Raw genomic sequence first — 13,077 nt, 5'->3', positions numbered from 1 at the left:
TAACCATAAGTGCCCGAAAAATCCCTAATTTTTTCTGTTTTTTTTTTTGCTCCAGTTGAGCCATTTACAATTCCCTGTTTTTTGTTTCTCCCCATAAAAAATACAAAAAAAAATAAAACTGTTCAGAAAACCCCAAAAAAGTAAAAAATTTTCAAAAAAACAATTAAAAAATATAAAACAACAAAAAGAAGAAAAACAAGCATTTGCAATGCAATAGGTCTCGCATTTACGTGAGTTTGCGCTATTGACATGGTAAATGACAATGCCTTTTATTTTTGTTTCCGTTTTTAAAACATAAATAAAAGGCATTGTTATTTAGAATGCCGATAGCTTAAACTCACGTAAATGCGAGACCTTTTGCATTGCAAAGGCTTGTTACACTACTGCCGGCAACTGTGCCTGGAGCAGTGAGATGATCACTGCTAGCAATCCTGCATACAGTGTCCACTAATGTAGTCTTTTCTGAAATTGCCACTATTACACTATTAATAATATTAGAACCTTGGGCAGATTTTTATTAAACATAAGTAGCTCTTACTACAGAAAAAGTTTGAGACCTCTGGTTTACAGAAAACAAAGAAAATGTGTTTTATCTTTTTTAACGTTTTAAAAAAAAGTTTTATTGAGGACTCAAAATGCAAGCCTTACCTATTGGCTTCGGCAGTCCTTGTTTACCCTTGTCTGCAGTGCACAAAGGTGATGAAAACTAAAGTATTTCATAGTACATATTTTAAGTTAACCAGATTTCTGTTTAATTGAGCATATCTCATCATCGCCTTGAAAATGTGTGTTCAGGCAAATGCAGGAACATTGTGTATGTTTTGCTTAACATTTGTTAGCACACTTCCAGTCTTTTCGGTAGATAAACAAAGTGATGGTAATGAAGATTAAGAATGATATGTGGTACCAAACACTGCAATGCGGCACACACCTCTCGCCGCATACATTAGGGTACCATACTCTTCTTCTAAATTAATGTGTGTCCTATTCGTAAATCACCACGTGTGACACTCCTTGACAAAATGGCGATAGATTAGTGCAGTAAAATCGACTCATAACAGAATAAAATCATGATATTGATAAAACCAGTGGCAACAAAATACTTTAAATAGGTTTTTATAGCCCTCCGAAATGCAGGTGTTTTTTGTATCTGAATTTTAAGCGGAGTCTGTAACAAAGCAGGACCCTCAAAAAATCTGAAGGCGCAACCCTCACAAGGGGCATGACACGAATAACAGTCAGGAGATGCCAGGGGAAGTAGTGGTGGAGGAGATAGGACAGACCACACGCAATCTCTCCGATGGACCCTTGACCAAAGCATCCATGCACATGGCATCAGTATGTCCACAGCCAACCAGTGCAAGTTCCAGCAAGGTTCCAACACGCGGGCAAATTTTCCCAAATGTAAAAGATAGGATCTGCAATTGATCATTCTTCTTACTTTTTCTTCACTGTTATATTTCCTGGTAGTATCCATGAAAAGGCAATATTCTTCTAGTGCTCACCTTATGCCTCTTAGCCGACGTTATTCTCAAGATCACACATTTTGGTTGAGCGGGGAACTCAGGATCAGAGCTCATGTCTCTTAGTTCCACAGTGTGCAAATAAGGCGCCAAATTATATGTTCACCACTAGATCATTTTTTGTCCCATTTACGTTCCACTAAGTGCACTTGTTTAGCACATGTTCTATGCAAATGTGACTTGTTCAACCGCTACACACGTCCTCATGTCCCCAATTCCTCTTGCTCGCAGGGTGCAAAAAAACTCGACTTTTCAATGAATCCAGTATCTACAACTTTATAATGAACCAATATCTGCTAACAGGAAAAAATATGCAAATGCAGCATCTTCCTATTTTACCTGCTGAAACTTTTCATAGATGTAGCACTGAAAAACTCATTAAGAAGATCCATCTCCTGCCCCCTCCCAATCCTAAAATCAGAGTTCAGTGCACTCGTCCAATCCTATGTCATCGCCCCCTGTCAGATCTCAGCTCATCAAGACAATATTTGGAGAACACACGCCTGGAGCGCATCTCACTGCCTTAAATAACGCAAGGAAGGTAAATTGTACACTGTAATAAAAGTCAACAAGCGCCTGCACCAGTGAGCAAAGCTCCTAGCTGCTCGCATCTGCTGCACACATACAATTGGACATCACACCTGCAGGTGCTGAACCGCCCCTAGAGATAGCCACAGCTTGCCTCGTCATTGCTGCACCCGCCAAGCAGAGAACGCGGAATCTGGGCAACATAGGTTAAACCAGACACCGATGAAGCCTCCTGGCACCACCTCCACTGGTGTACAGCAGCCCGGGGAGGTAGCAATCTTGCTCAACAACCTGCCATACTGCAACACTGGAATGAAACAGCTCACAGTCCTCACTGGGTGCAGCAAGAATACAACCCAGAGCCGAGGAGCCAACAGGCAATGCACAGAAAGGGAGCATCCCCTTGGTGCAAACCTACATGACAAGTGGTGAAGTCCTGTGCACGTTCAAATGTCTACGTTGAAATGCATCCTTTAAAAAAACAAAAAAATATTTGAAGCTTTGAGCCTCCTCGTGCCAGACTCAACCTTGCTTCTCGAGCTTCTGAATCGGCCAAATAGTCCATCTCTCAGTTGGGATGTTGTTTCCTGGTAGTACTTTTATAAAACTAAGGAGTTAGGTTCATATGGGGTAGGCTGGACCCTATTATTTAAAATAAATTAGCAGTCGCTAGTCCAACCAGTAATACCCTGCTCCCGATCACAACACTGAAAGTGAGCATTATCACAGCATGAGGCCCCAAAGTAAACTAATTATCACAGCATGCCGAGAGGCCCCCACGCTGCTGGAGCACTCAACTGCGCATTAATTATAGTTGAGTGCTCCAGCAGCCTGGGGCGCCTGTTGACCTGCTGTGATAAGTGGGGTCTCATGCTGTGATAATTGTTCCTTGGGCGCCTGACGTGCTCCACATTCATTAACGCGCACAAGCCGATCTACTGTGGAGCGCGAGCTGATCCACTGTGAAGCGCGTTCACAGACCTGAATCGGCTCGTGCACATAGTAGAATCGGCTCGTGCACAGGTCTGTAGCTAGCTCTGCCTCCCTTGGAGGCACAGACAGCAGCTATAAGACTTGTGGCGGCAGTGCTTCGCACTGCAACACCACAAGACCTAAAAACAGTTCTTTTTAGAACTACCTCCAATTTTTAAAAAAAGACTACATTTTTAGGTCGAGCGTAGTGATGGACCTCGTGTATACTTTAGTATACAAATATGCGGACACGAGTCGGACGCGCGCATTTTCCGCCTCGGATTTGGCCTTGTGAGCGCGCTTTAAGACCGCGTGCCTTAGGAGACACGCGCTGTGAACACGCGCGTCTCTTCTCGCACTTTCACTTTCACAGTGCATGTCTCCTACAGCGCGCGGTCACAGCCATTGTCTGCAATGGGTTTAGTAAGCTCGTCAGCAATGCGTCCCCTTGCCGGGACACGAGGTGGACGAAAGAAGTCAGGGCCCGCTGCAGCAGCTCGAGGCACCCCAGCGCCAGCTCGACATAGGCTTGACAACACTATCAGTAAAGGAGGCACCGCAAGAGGCGACGCAGCAGCAGCGTGGACTGGAAGCACGTCATGGCCAAGTGCAGCTAGTTCCATTTTGTGGTTGTCAAACAGCTGTCAAATGTAAGGACTGGTTTCCAAGGTTCGATTACACTTGATGTCTTTCTTTGTGTGGCAGCTTTGTAGCCTAATGTGGGAATAATAATTAACCCCGGCCACGTCGTCTTCCGCTGGCTTTTTTCCGAGTGCTGCTCCGTGCACTGCGATGATTATTCACAAGGTAGGTAGGCCTGCTGCACGCGACCTCCAGGTCGGTGGTTGCTGCTCGTCCATGTAACTGCAGTCAGACACATAACACACCGCGGTGGGCCAGGGTCGTGTATGGTTGTCACCGGAGCACCGGCGCCTCTTCGCTGAACTCTCACCACGTGGCGCATTATCATTCAGGGTGTTTTGTTTAAAGTTGTTGCCAGTGCTCTAAATGGGCAGGTACTATCCGAGTATCTGCACATCCTTAATTTGAAAGGGAGATTCATACCTGCAAACTTGTTTTACTCGAACACAATCTGCCAAGCCTGGGCTGCAAGTACATGGAATTTAAAGTAGTGATTCTAAAGGGGAAAAAAGCGTAACTCTTATAGAGGAAAGTTGCAATCCGCTGGTATGGGATTCGAACCTGGGACCTTGATTCTCTCACCCACAATACAGGCGACAAGCATTAGCTCCTGCATAGTGGCAATTTGCACTATAATTGAGTGTAGGCTTCAGCAACAGGACTTGAAAAGCAGATACTCCGCCCATCGGCACTCCGCAAACCGCACCGTCTGCTCTGCGCACCTGACCTCTAACAGCGGCCAAAGGTATGACGACAACCATGTGGGACCTGTGCAGCCCGACAGGAGCATGCACAGTATTTATAATGCCTCAGTGAGAATGTTCCCATGTCTCGCAGCTGCAACCCACCCACAGCACTTAGGAGCCGGCCAATTGACACGCATAGAATGGGTACTTTATAAAACTAGTTTGTATGTAGTGCTTCATTCTGCGCTTCTCCTTTCTAACCGCTGTAAATAACAGGCGTAACAATAAGCCCTTTCAGCAGTGCTAGCTCAGAACAGACAGTGGGGTCTCTAGATGTGAGTTTTAGGGGGGAGGAGCACACACGGGGCCACAGATAAAAAAAAAATGCACACATATATATATATACATTACTTTTTATTAAAATGCACACATATATATATATATATATACATTACTTTTTATTAAGTAGACTATCAATTAAACATTATTATAGTCCGCACAAGGGGCAAGGTCTTCGGATTGTCTCAGTCTGTCCCATTGTTGTCTTCACATCACTCTCTTCTGCAGTCTCTTTGTTAGACATTTACACTCCTTTTCTCCTCATATCTTTCTGAAATACTCAATCTGCATATCTCACGCTGTCTTTCTCTCCAGCACCTTCTTTTTACATTCACTTTCACATACTTCCTCCCATCTCTTGCACTTCACCAATCCCCCCACGCACAACATACCCGCTCACCTACACGCACTGTATTTTCTTTAACTTTCAGTCAGTATTTTGACAGCTGTGTTCATCCTTCACACGCTTTTGCACGTAATCCAAATTATTATTGGCACGCCAGGACATTGCTCTGTGTGCTCCGCGGAGAGGCCAAGGTTTGGATGAGCATGCGTTCAAAGCCCCTTTATATCACAGTGACAGGCACTGTGACAAAATTCACACTGCATGCTGACAGGACTCCACAACTAACAGTCGTGGCCCACCCACAACATCAGCCCACACACAACATCAGCCCACACACCTCCATAGAAGCAACTCGTTTCACACTAGGCACTATATATGAGAAATACGTTGCATGAAAAACTACGGAAACACATCATCCCGAGAAAAGCAAATACTCTTAGGGAATGCAAGAGTAATTAAAACATGAACCTTAACAAGAACAGTATCTTTTCCGAGGCTGAGGCAGTTTCTGTTTTAGCTTATTCTGTCATATTTTCTTTTTATCTCAAGTTAGTGCTGGCTAATACCAGAACCACGTTATTAGTCCTGGAAAACCCCTGGGTCTTAGCTCTGTATAAAAAACAATACAGTAGCCTGCCATTTAGACCCCCAGGATGCCATGTGTGCAGGATTTTACCGACACTTTTGCGTTTTTATGTCAAAGCCAGGAAGCAAATTGAAGGAAACCAGCCAAAGGTAGTATTTTCCCCATTCGAAAATAAAACTTTGAAATGCAAATACAAACAAATCCCTTCAAACGTTTTTGAGAGTTACGTCACCTAGTCACCAATGATTATCAAAGTAAATAGAGGCAGCATTTCAATGTTTAAAAATACAGAGGATTTTACACAGTTCAATATTCAAGAATAAGTTCCCTTTCTATCCAGGATTTCAAAACATGTGGAAAATGCGCGTGTGGTTCCCAGGGAGGAAACGGTGGCCACTGCGGCGCAGGGGGACCTTAACCTTTTTTTTTGGGGGGGGGGGGGGGGTCTAGTACTTCGGGGGGAGCCTTTTAAGCTCAAGGCGAATGCATATTTTTGATATATGGGAAAATCAGTGACTCCATCACATTCGGGAGGGTGGGGGGAGTGGGGGGGGGGGTATCATTTTGTGTTACAATGCACATGCTTCCCTGAGAAAGGTGCCAATCCTAACTCCAAGAAGCATTTTAGTTTTCGGCGGGCGCTGAAAGCAGAGGTCTCAGGGTGACAGCTCGAGAGACAGAGGGCGCAGTAGCACTCATCATGATGATAATGTGGTATTTGCTTAGTGCCAACTTGTCATGCATTTCGTCTTCGATGCACCATATACAGAAGCTGCTATTGTAAACAATGAAATAATTAAGACCTCTCTCCTATGTGAAGTGTATGCCCCTAGGTGCTAGCGTCCTCCACCTGAGAGTCTTAAGGCCATCCGTGGCACTCAAGGCGGCAGTCGATTGGGCGTGGGTGTGTGGGTAACTCCAAGGCTGATATGTCCCCCCCCCCCCCCAGCCCTCTCACTCTCTCCCCTCTCCCCCCCCTCATTCCCAGCACACATGATAAATCATGTAATTAGATCTGGCTGCTATGGCAACAGACAGCGGTCACCCGTCCGTTCAGGTGTTTATATGTTGTGAGCTAAACATTACTTGTAAACCCTTTTCATATGGGGTTTTAAAAGGTGAACAATACTTCTCCGTGCTGAAGTGAAAGATATAATAAGCATTTGCAATGCAATAGATCTCGCATTACTAAATGTTTGAGCTATTGGCGTTGCATTATTATTAGCAATGCCAATAGCTCAGACTTTAACAATGCAAGACCAATTGCATTGCAAATGCTTTTTAGGGCGAGCTGGAGTTGGGCATGCGTAGCATGCGGTCAGCTCGCCAACTATTGTTTTCAGTTTCCTGGGAATCTGAGACAAGGTTCAGACACGCGCCGATTGCACCTCGTGGGCGCGCACGGCCGGCACATATCCTATCTCAGATTCCCAGGAAGTCAGCCATGCAGTCGCGCGCGCACACATACACACAGCCACACTCACACACACACACGCAGGCAGGCACACACACACATACACACAAACTGCATACACACACACTCCCCCCCCCCCCCTTTACCTCACCGGGCTCTTTTCTTGCTGGAATCCCTGTTTTCTTGTGGGCTCCTTCTGCCCGGCTCCCGATGGATGGATGGATGGGCGGGCGGGCGCGACGCGGCCAGAGGCTCCCGTGCCTTCCATCGCCTCTTGTACGCCATCAGCAAGCAGAGCCGGAGAAGCGGCCAAGAACACTCTGCGCCTGCGCAGAAGTGCGTGCGCCCGCCTGACATCACTTAGAGGCTGAACCTTACGGTAGGCAGACGCGGGCGGCAGGGTCCCTCTGACCAGATTCAGATCATCTTTCACCGCCGCTCCTGTCCAAAGAATCGGATCGCGTCGCGCGCCTTGTGAGCAGTTCCTTTGGAATGCAGGGGGAGTCTGCTGTTTACGAGGCGCGCAGTACTGATAAGCAGGCTGGTTAGTTCTATACATTACGGACATTAATACTGGTCTGCTGTCAGAGTAGCAGCGCGCGTCATTTTTTAACTTTTATGATAAACAAGTGTTTTTTAAAAAAAGTTTCAAGTAGTACCATATCCGAGTAATTAATGCCATGCTAATACTTTAATTTCTTTAACAAGCAAGCATGGGCACTTTAGAGATTCACATGCCTGGCGTCTGAGTACAGCACTGAACCGTGTACGTTGAAAGTAGTTTCGTATGATGAGTTTTCCGCATACCTCATGGGCACGAAACCTTCTGTTTGTAAAATGACCTAATGATGTCAACATTTTGCAAGACTACTTTAATCCATGCGAGTGAATCATCGACTTCGTCATGGGGTAGACGGTGTTTGCGGATGTTTCTATTGAATTTATCTAAATACATTAGTAGGAGAGAGAGTTAATATACGCTGTTACGTTACCTTCACGACTGAAGGAGTGTGATGGTTAGTAGCTGTGTTACCGTAGTTGGCAGCACTGACAGTGGCAATGGCCAATGCATGCGGAAGTGAGCAGAGTCAATTAAGCTGCATTCATATAGGAATACGTTTTAAGTGCTACGTGGCTGTCTTCATTCTCTCGTGTACCCCCCTTTACTTCTCTCCTTTACTTCTCTCCTTTGCTCGTGTCCCTAGATCCTTATTCTCACACTCCAGTTCTCTTTTTTGCCTATCTCTCACTATTCCTCTTTCTCTCTCTCTCTTCCCTTTCTCCCCGTCTCCTTTCTTTTGTTGTTCTCACTTCTTTGCATTGCTTCTTCCCCGCTCTCCAAGCTTCTTTTGCAGTCCTTCTTTCTGCTGCTTCATGCCTCTTTCTGCATTGATGTCAAGTGCTCCCTGACAGGTGAGACACATGCAGACAGTCCTGTTTTCTTTAACCCAATAGAACATGTTTTTAAAGGCCTATTCCTGCAACGGAAAATACAAAACTTCAAAGTGCTAGAATGAGTCTGAAGGTGTCACATAGCACTCCTTTGTTTTGTGAGCTATTATAAAATTTACAAGCATGCCTAATACAGATATTAGTTGTATTTATATAGCGCCATCAGTGGATATATGGCACTAGGTGTGGAGAAGTGTGGCTCAGGGGTTAGAGGCGGCAGACCCGGAAGCTGAGATCGGCCCTGGACCAGGGTTCAATTCCCCGCCTCGGCGGGTCTTGGGCTCAAAAATTCCACGGACTCGATAATTCTCGCTCCGGTGCCTTCTCGACTCACGGGTTCACACTCTGCGACTCTGGGCGGGATGCCTGGCTTTCACCTTGTGGATACTGCTGGAGTTATCTCACAGGGGAATACCAGGACGGGTTCCCTAAGCAAGCGCCGGGAAACCCTTTGTGGGTAGCTGTGCGCTATATAAGCTCAAATACATTTACATTACATTTACATTTACTAGGCAGGTCTATTGTATGCCCCTCTCTTGTTGAGATAATGCTCAAGTTTACTTTGAGTTATATTGGAGCATGTCTTTCTGAAAGAATGTGCACACTATTATATACAATCTAAGGCACGTAAATACAACACATATCGCATTACAAATACTATAGGTGTCACATTTGCGAAACTTACAACTATTGGCATTGTAAATGACAAAGCTATTAATTTTGCTATTTTCAAAACCAACACATAAATAAAATATTTGTCATTTACAATACCAATAGCTCAAACTTTCCTAATGCGAGACCTATTGCATTGCAAATGCTTGTTTATAAACTCTGTCATTCTTTTTTCCCCATGGTACGCTCCCCGGTGTGCGTACCGGGCGCACCCCTGTGCAAATCAAAAAAATAAGTAATTTTTTTTTTTGCCCTGCGGGGCCCTTTTATGGCCCCCACATCAATCCTAGAGGGTCAGGGGGGGTCTACCCTGCCCCCTTTTGGTCATTTCCCCCTTTGTTTTTGCCACCTCTTGTGTCTCGATCCTACAGAGACACAAGATGGCGGCCGCTCCGGACTGCTTGGAATGTTTACAGGCACCCAAGAGCCAATCAGCTTTCCGCGCGCGAACTTGCGGTGCGCGCTGGTTCGCTCCCCGGTGCGCGTACCGGGGCGCGCTTACAGATATATATATTTTTTTTAACCTAAATTACTCAAAATCCTCTGGAGCACATTTCTTGAGACCTAGCAAAGGCACATCGGACTACCAGTCCCTACAATTTTGCCAAGTTTGGTGAAAATCCATTCAGCCGTTCGGGCTAAAAGTGAGTCCAATCGCCCTATGGAAATTAACATGGGGAAAACACGTTTTGGGACCCCCCTTTTATCTCGGGCCCCGCTTGATGAATCCCCCCCACATTTTCAGGGAAGGAGCGGAGCGGGCCATCTTCTTTGAGAAATTTGCGAAGATTCGTCCACCGGCGCCAAAGTTATTCCCAATAGAATGTTGCGGATTTCCTATGGAAAGTAGATCCTAACTATAACTACCTACTGGCTATCGCCAGTAGGTAATATATATATACTAAGAACCCGTCCTGACGTTGTCCGGGTATGAATAGCTGCCGGCCAGTAGTATATTGTTTTGTCGGATTTCGTTTTGATAGCATTTCTTATCTGTGACAGGCCTGTGAAACGCTCCGATTCACAGTGCACTGCTGATGCACTTAAGAGTGCGCGTTCAGTAGTGTGTGAACTCGAGTTTCCCTACTTTATTTTTCCTTGCAATAATATGTAGCTCGAACTCGACAACATGGCATGAGCACAATTTACATTACTGAAGAACACATTCATTTGTGGTAGGCACGGGGAGACAAAGCGATTTGCCTTGAATCACAGGATGTTGAGCTGATGCCGAGATTCGAACGTAGCTAGTTCCCCAGCTCTAAAGTTCGCAATTCTAGAACTTGTGGCGGGAGGTATGTCTAAAAGTGTATGTCGGTTCTAGCCATCAATGAGAGAGACCTGTGCATTTTTCAAATGGGTGGTGAAAAAATATGTGTTTGTCGCTGGAGATGTGGGCCGCCGTGCCACCAATGTACCGGGGGAGGGTAAACACCCGTTATTCCGCAACTTTCTTTCCGCATACCATCACTCCGCATACTTTCATTACGAAAGTACCATGACTCCGCAATGCCATTATAACGCATGGCATTACATTTTATATGCTTTTACCACGCATACATTTACAACGAAATTCGTTGTAAATGCATGAATGGTAAAAGCATGTTTTTTTTTAAATGTTTGGATATGGTAAGTATGAGTATAAGGGTATATGTTTTGGGGAACTGAGGTATATATTTTGGGGTGTTCGGGTATTTTAAGGGTTCAGATATAGTTTTGGGTTATGGGGTACAGGGATAGTTTTAAGGTTTAGGGATAGGTTTGGGTTTTGGGATCCAGGGGTATTTTTAGGGTTCAGGGCTAGGTTTGGGTTTTGGGGTATAGGGATATTTTTAGGGTTCAGGCGTAGGTTTGGGTTTTGGTTACAGGGGTATTTTAAGGGTTCAGGGCTAGGTTTGGGTTTTGGGGTACAGGGGTATTTTTAGGGTTCAGGGCTAGGTTTGAGTTTTGGAGTACATGGGTATTTTAAGGGTTCAGGGCTAGGTTTGGGTTTTGGGGTACAGGGTTTTTTTAGGGTTCAGGGCTAGGTTTGGGTTTTGGGATACAGGGGTATTTTTAGGGTTCAGGGCTAGGTTTGGGTTTTGGGGTACAGGGGTATTTTTAGGGTTCAGGGGTAGGTTTGGGTTTAGAGGTACAGGGGTATTTATAGGGTTCAGGGCTAGGTTTGGGTTTTGGGGTACAGGGGTATTTTTAGGGTTTAGGAATAGGTTTGGGTTTTAGGGTACAGGGTATATTTATAGGGTTAAGATGGGTTAGCGTTTAAGGGTGTTGGGATATTTTAAGGAGTAAGTGAGGGTTATGATTATGGGGTGCAGGGGTATTTAAAGGGAGCAGGGTGGGATTAGCACATGATATGAGACATGGCATGAAGGGCGGAACGTACCACACACCCCCAGCATTTGTCACGCCCCCAGCACACGCCCACAGCACAACGCAGACACGCCCACAAGGGACTACTTTGCTGGCACTGTTCTTTTACCTTTTAAATGTATATGGTGGGCGTCTGCATAGCCTATGTCCTTCTGCTGCAACTGCCCTTTCCAACGCTGTATTGGGTGTTGTGATTGGTGCTGTGGTTCCTGAGATTACCCGCCTCAAAGGTTTGGGCTCTCTCTTTATTATATTAGTACTAGCAGCCCGCCCCGGCGTTGCCCGGGGCAGAAGTGGGCTCGGGGCAGCATTTTAGGCTTCTGTGCTCTCCGGCCCGGGCCCCCGCCCGCCCGACATTGCCCAGACCGCCTCCCGCTTTTAGGCTTCTGTGCACTCCCGCCCGGGCCCCCGCCCGCCCCGACATTGCCCAGACCGCCTCCTGCCTCCCGCCCGCCTCCCGCCTCACCTTTGCCTTACCTGAGCCGCCGCTCCTCCCCGCGCTCCGGACTTCACCGCCACTCCTCGCCGCTCGTCACCGCTCCTCCCCGCCGGTCGTCATCACGCACGTCTAGGTCGCGGTCAGCGCTACGTTTTGGCCGGCGCTGGTTTTAGGGGACTACTTTGTTTTTAAATTTTAATTTTTTAATTTACGTTTTATTTTTATTTTATGTCACCTATGTCCATCTACACACCCTGAGGATTCCAACAATGTATTGGGTGTGTGGATTGGCATTGTGGTTCCCGAGTTTACCTTGCCAAAAGGTTTCTGTTCTCTCTTTATAATAGTAGTATAGATGGATATTTCCAGTAAAAAAAGGTGCCCCTTATGGAAGAGCCACAACAGGTAGAGTATATTCCAATAACTTTATTCATGGTGGCTGCATGCAGGTTTTGATACAGACACTATCGTAGATTAACTGCCAGATGCGTTTCGAGTCTTCCTGACTGTTAGTCATTTGCAACCATATGTAGAGCAGGATCTGCAATGTGCAGCTCATTTCAATTCACTTGAACCGCCCCAGTGGGCGTGGCCACTTCTCTGGCCTTGTGGTTTTCATAGTGCACAAAATTAATACTCCAGTGAGTCTGTCCTGAAAAACATGGAATCAAAGTTCACTTTAAAACCCCAGTGGGATGATGTACAGTCTTGTTAAAAACATGCAGCATTCTTAATCCTCCAAGATAGGACTACCTCCCTTTGCGATGACGCCCAATTGCCTCACCTCAGGAACGCCAGTGATTAAGAGTCAGGAAGACTCGAAACGCGTCTGGCAGTTAATCTATGATGGCGTCTGTGTCTGCAGCCACTGTGAATAAAGTTATTAGAATATACTCTACCTATTTTGGCTCTTCCATAAGGGGCACCTTTTTGACTATATGTATATAAATATATATATATATCCCAAACACAAAGGTTGCCCTTATGGAGTTGCCGCACTCGGAGGGGTAACGTAAAAACCGCCACAGGTAGCAGGGGTGACAGCGTGCCTCAAGCTTTCCAGTTAAGCCATACGCGTTTCGAGCATTTAGGACTGCTCTTGTTCACT

At 45.8% G+C, this 13,077-nt stretch overlaps 1 protein-coding gene across 2 annotated transcripts in view; it reads left to right on the top strand.

The window, feature by feature from the left end:
- The window catches only part of SNX15 (sorting nexin 15), a 99,913-nt gene that overhangs the window by 20,029 nt on the left and 66,807 nt on the right, over positions 1-13,077 (top strand). The window lies entirely within an intron of this gene.

This window comes from Lissotriton vulgaris, chromosome 9 (assembly GCF_964263255.1).
Source record: "Lissotriton vulgaris chromosome 9, aLisVul1.2, whole genome shotgun sequence".
Taxonomy (NCBI): Eukaryota; Metazoa; Chordata; class Amphibia; order Caudata; family Salamandridae; genus Lissotriton; species Lissotriton vulgaris.
This window is presented reverse-complemented; position numbering and strand designations above follow the sequence as displayed.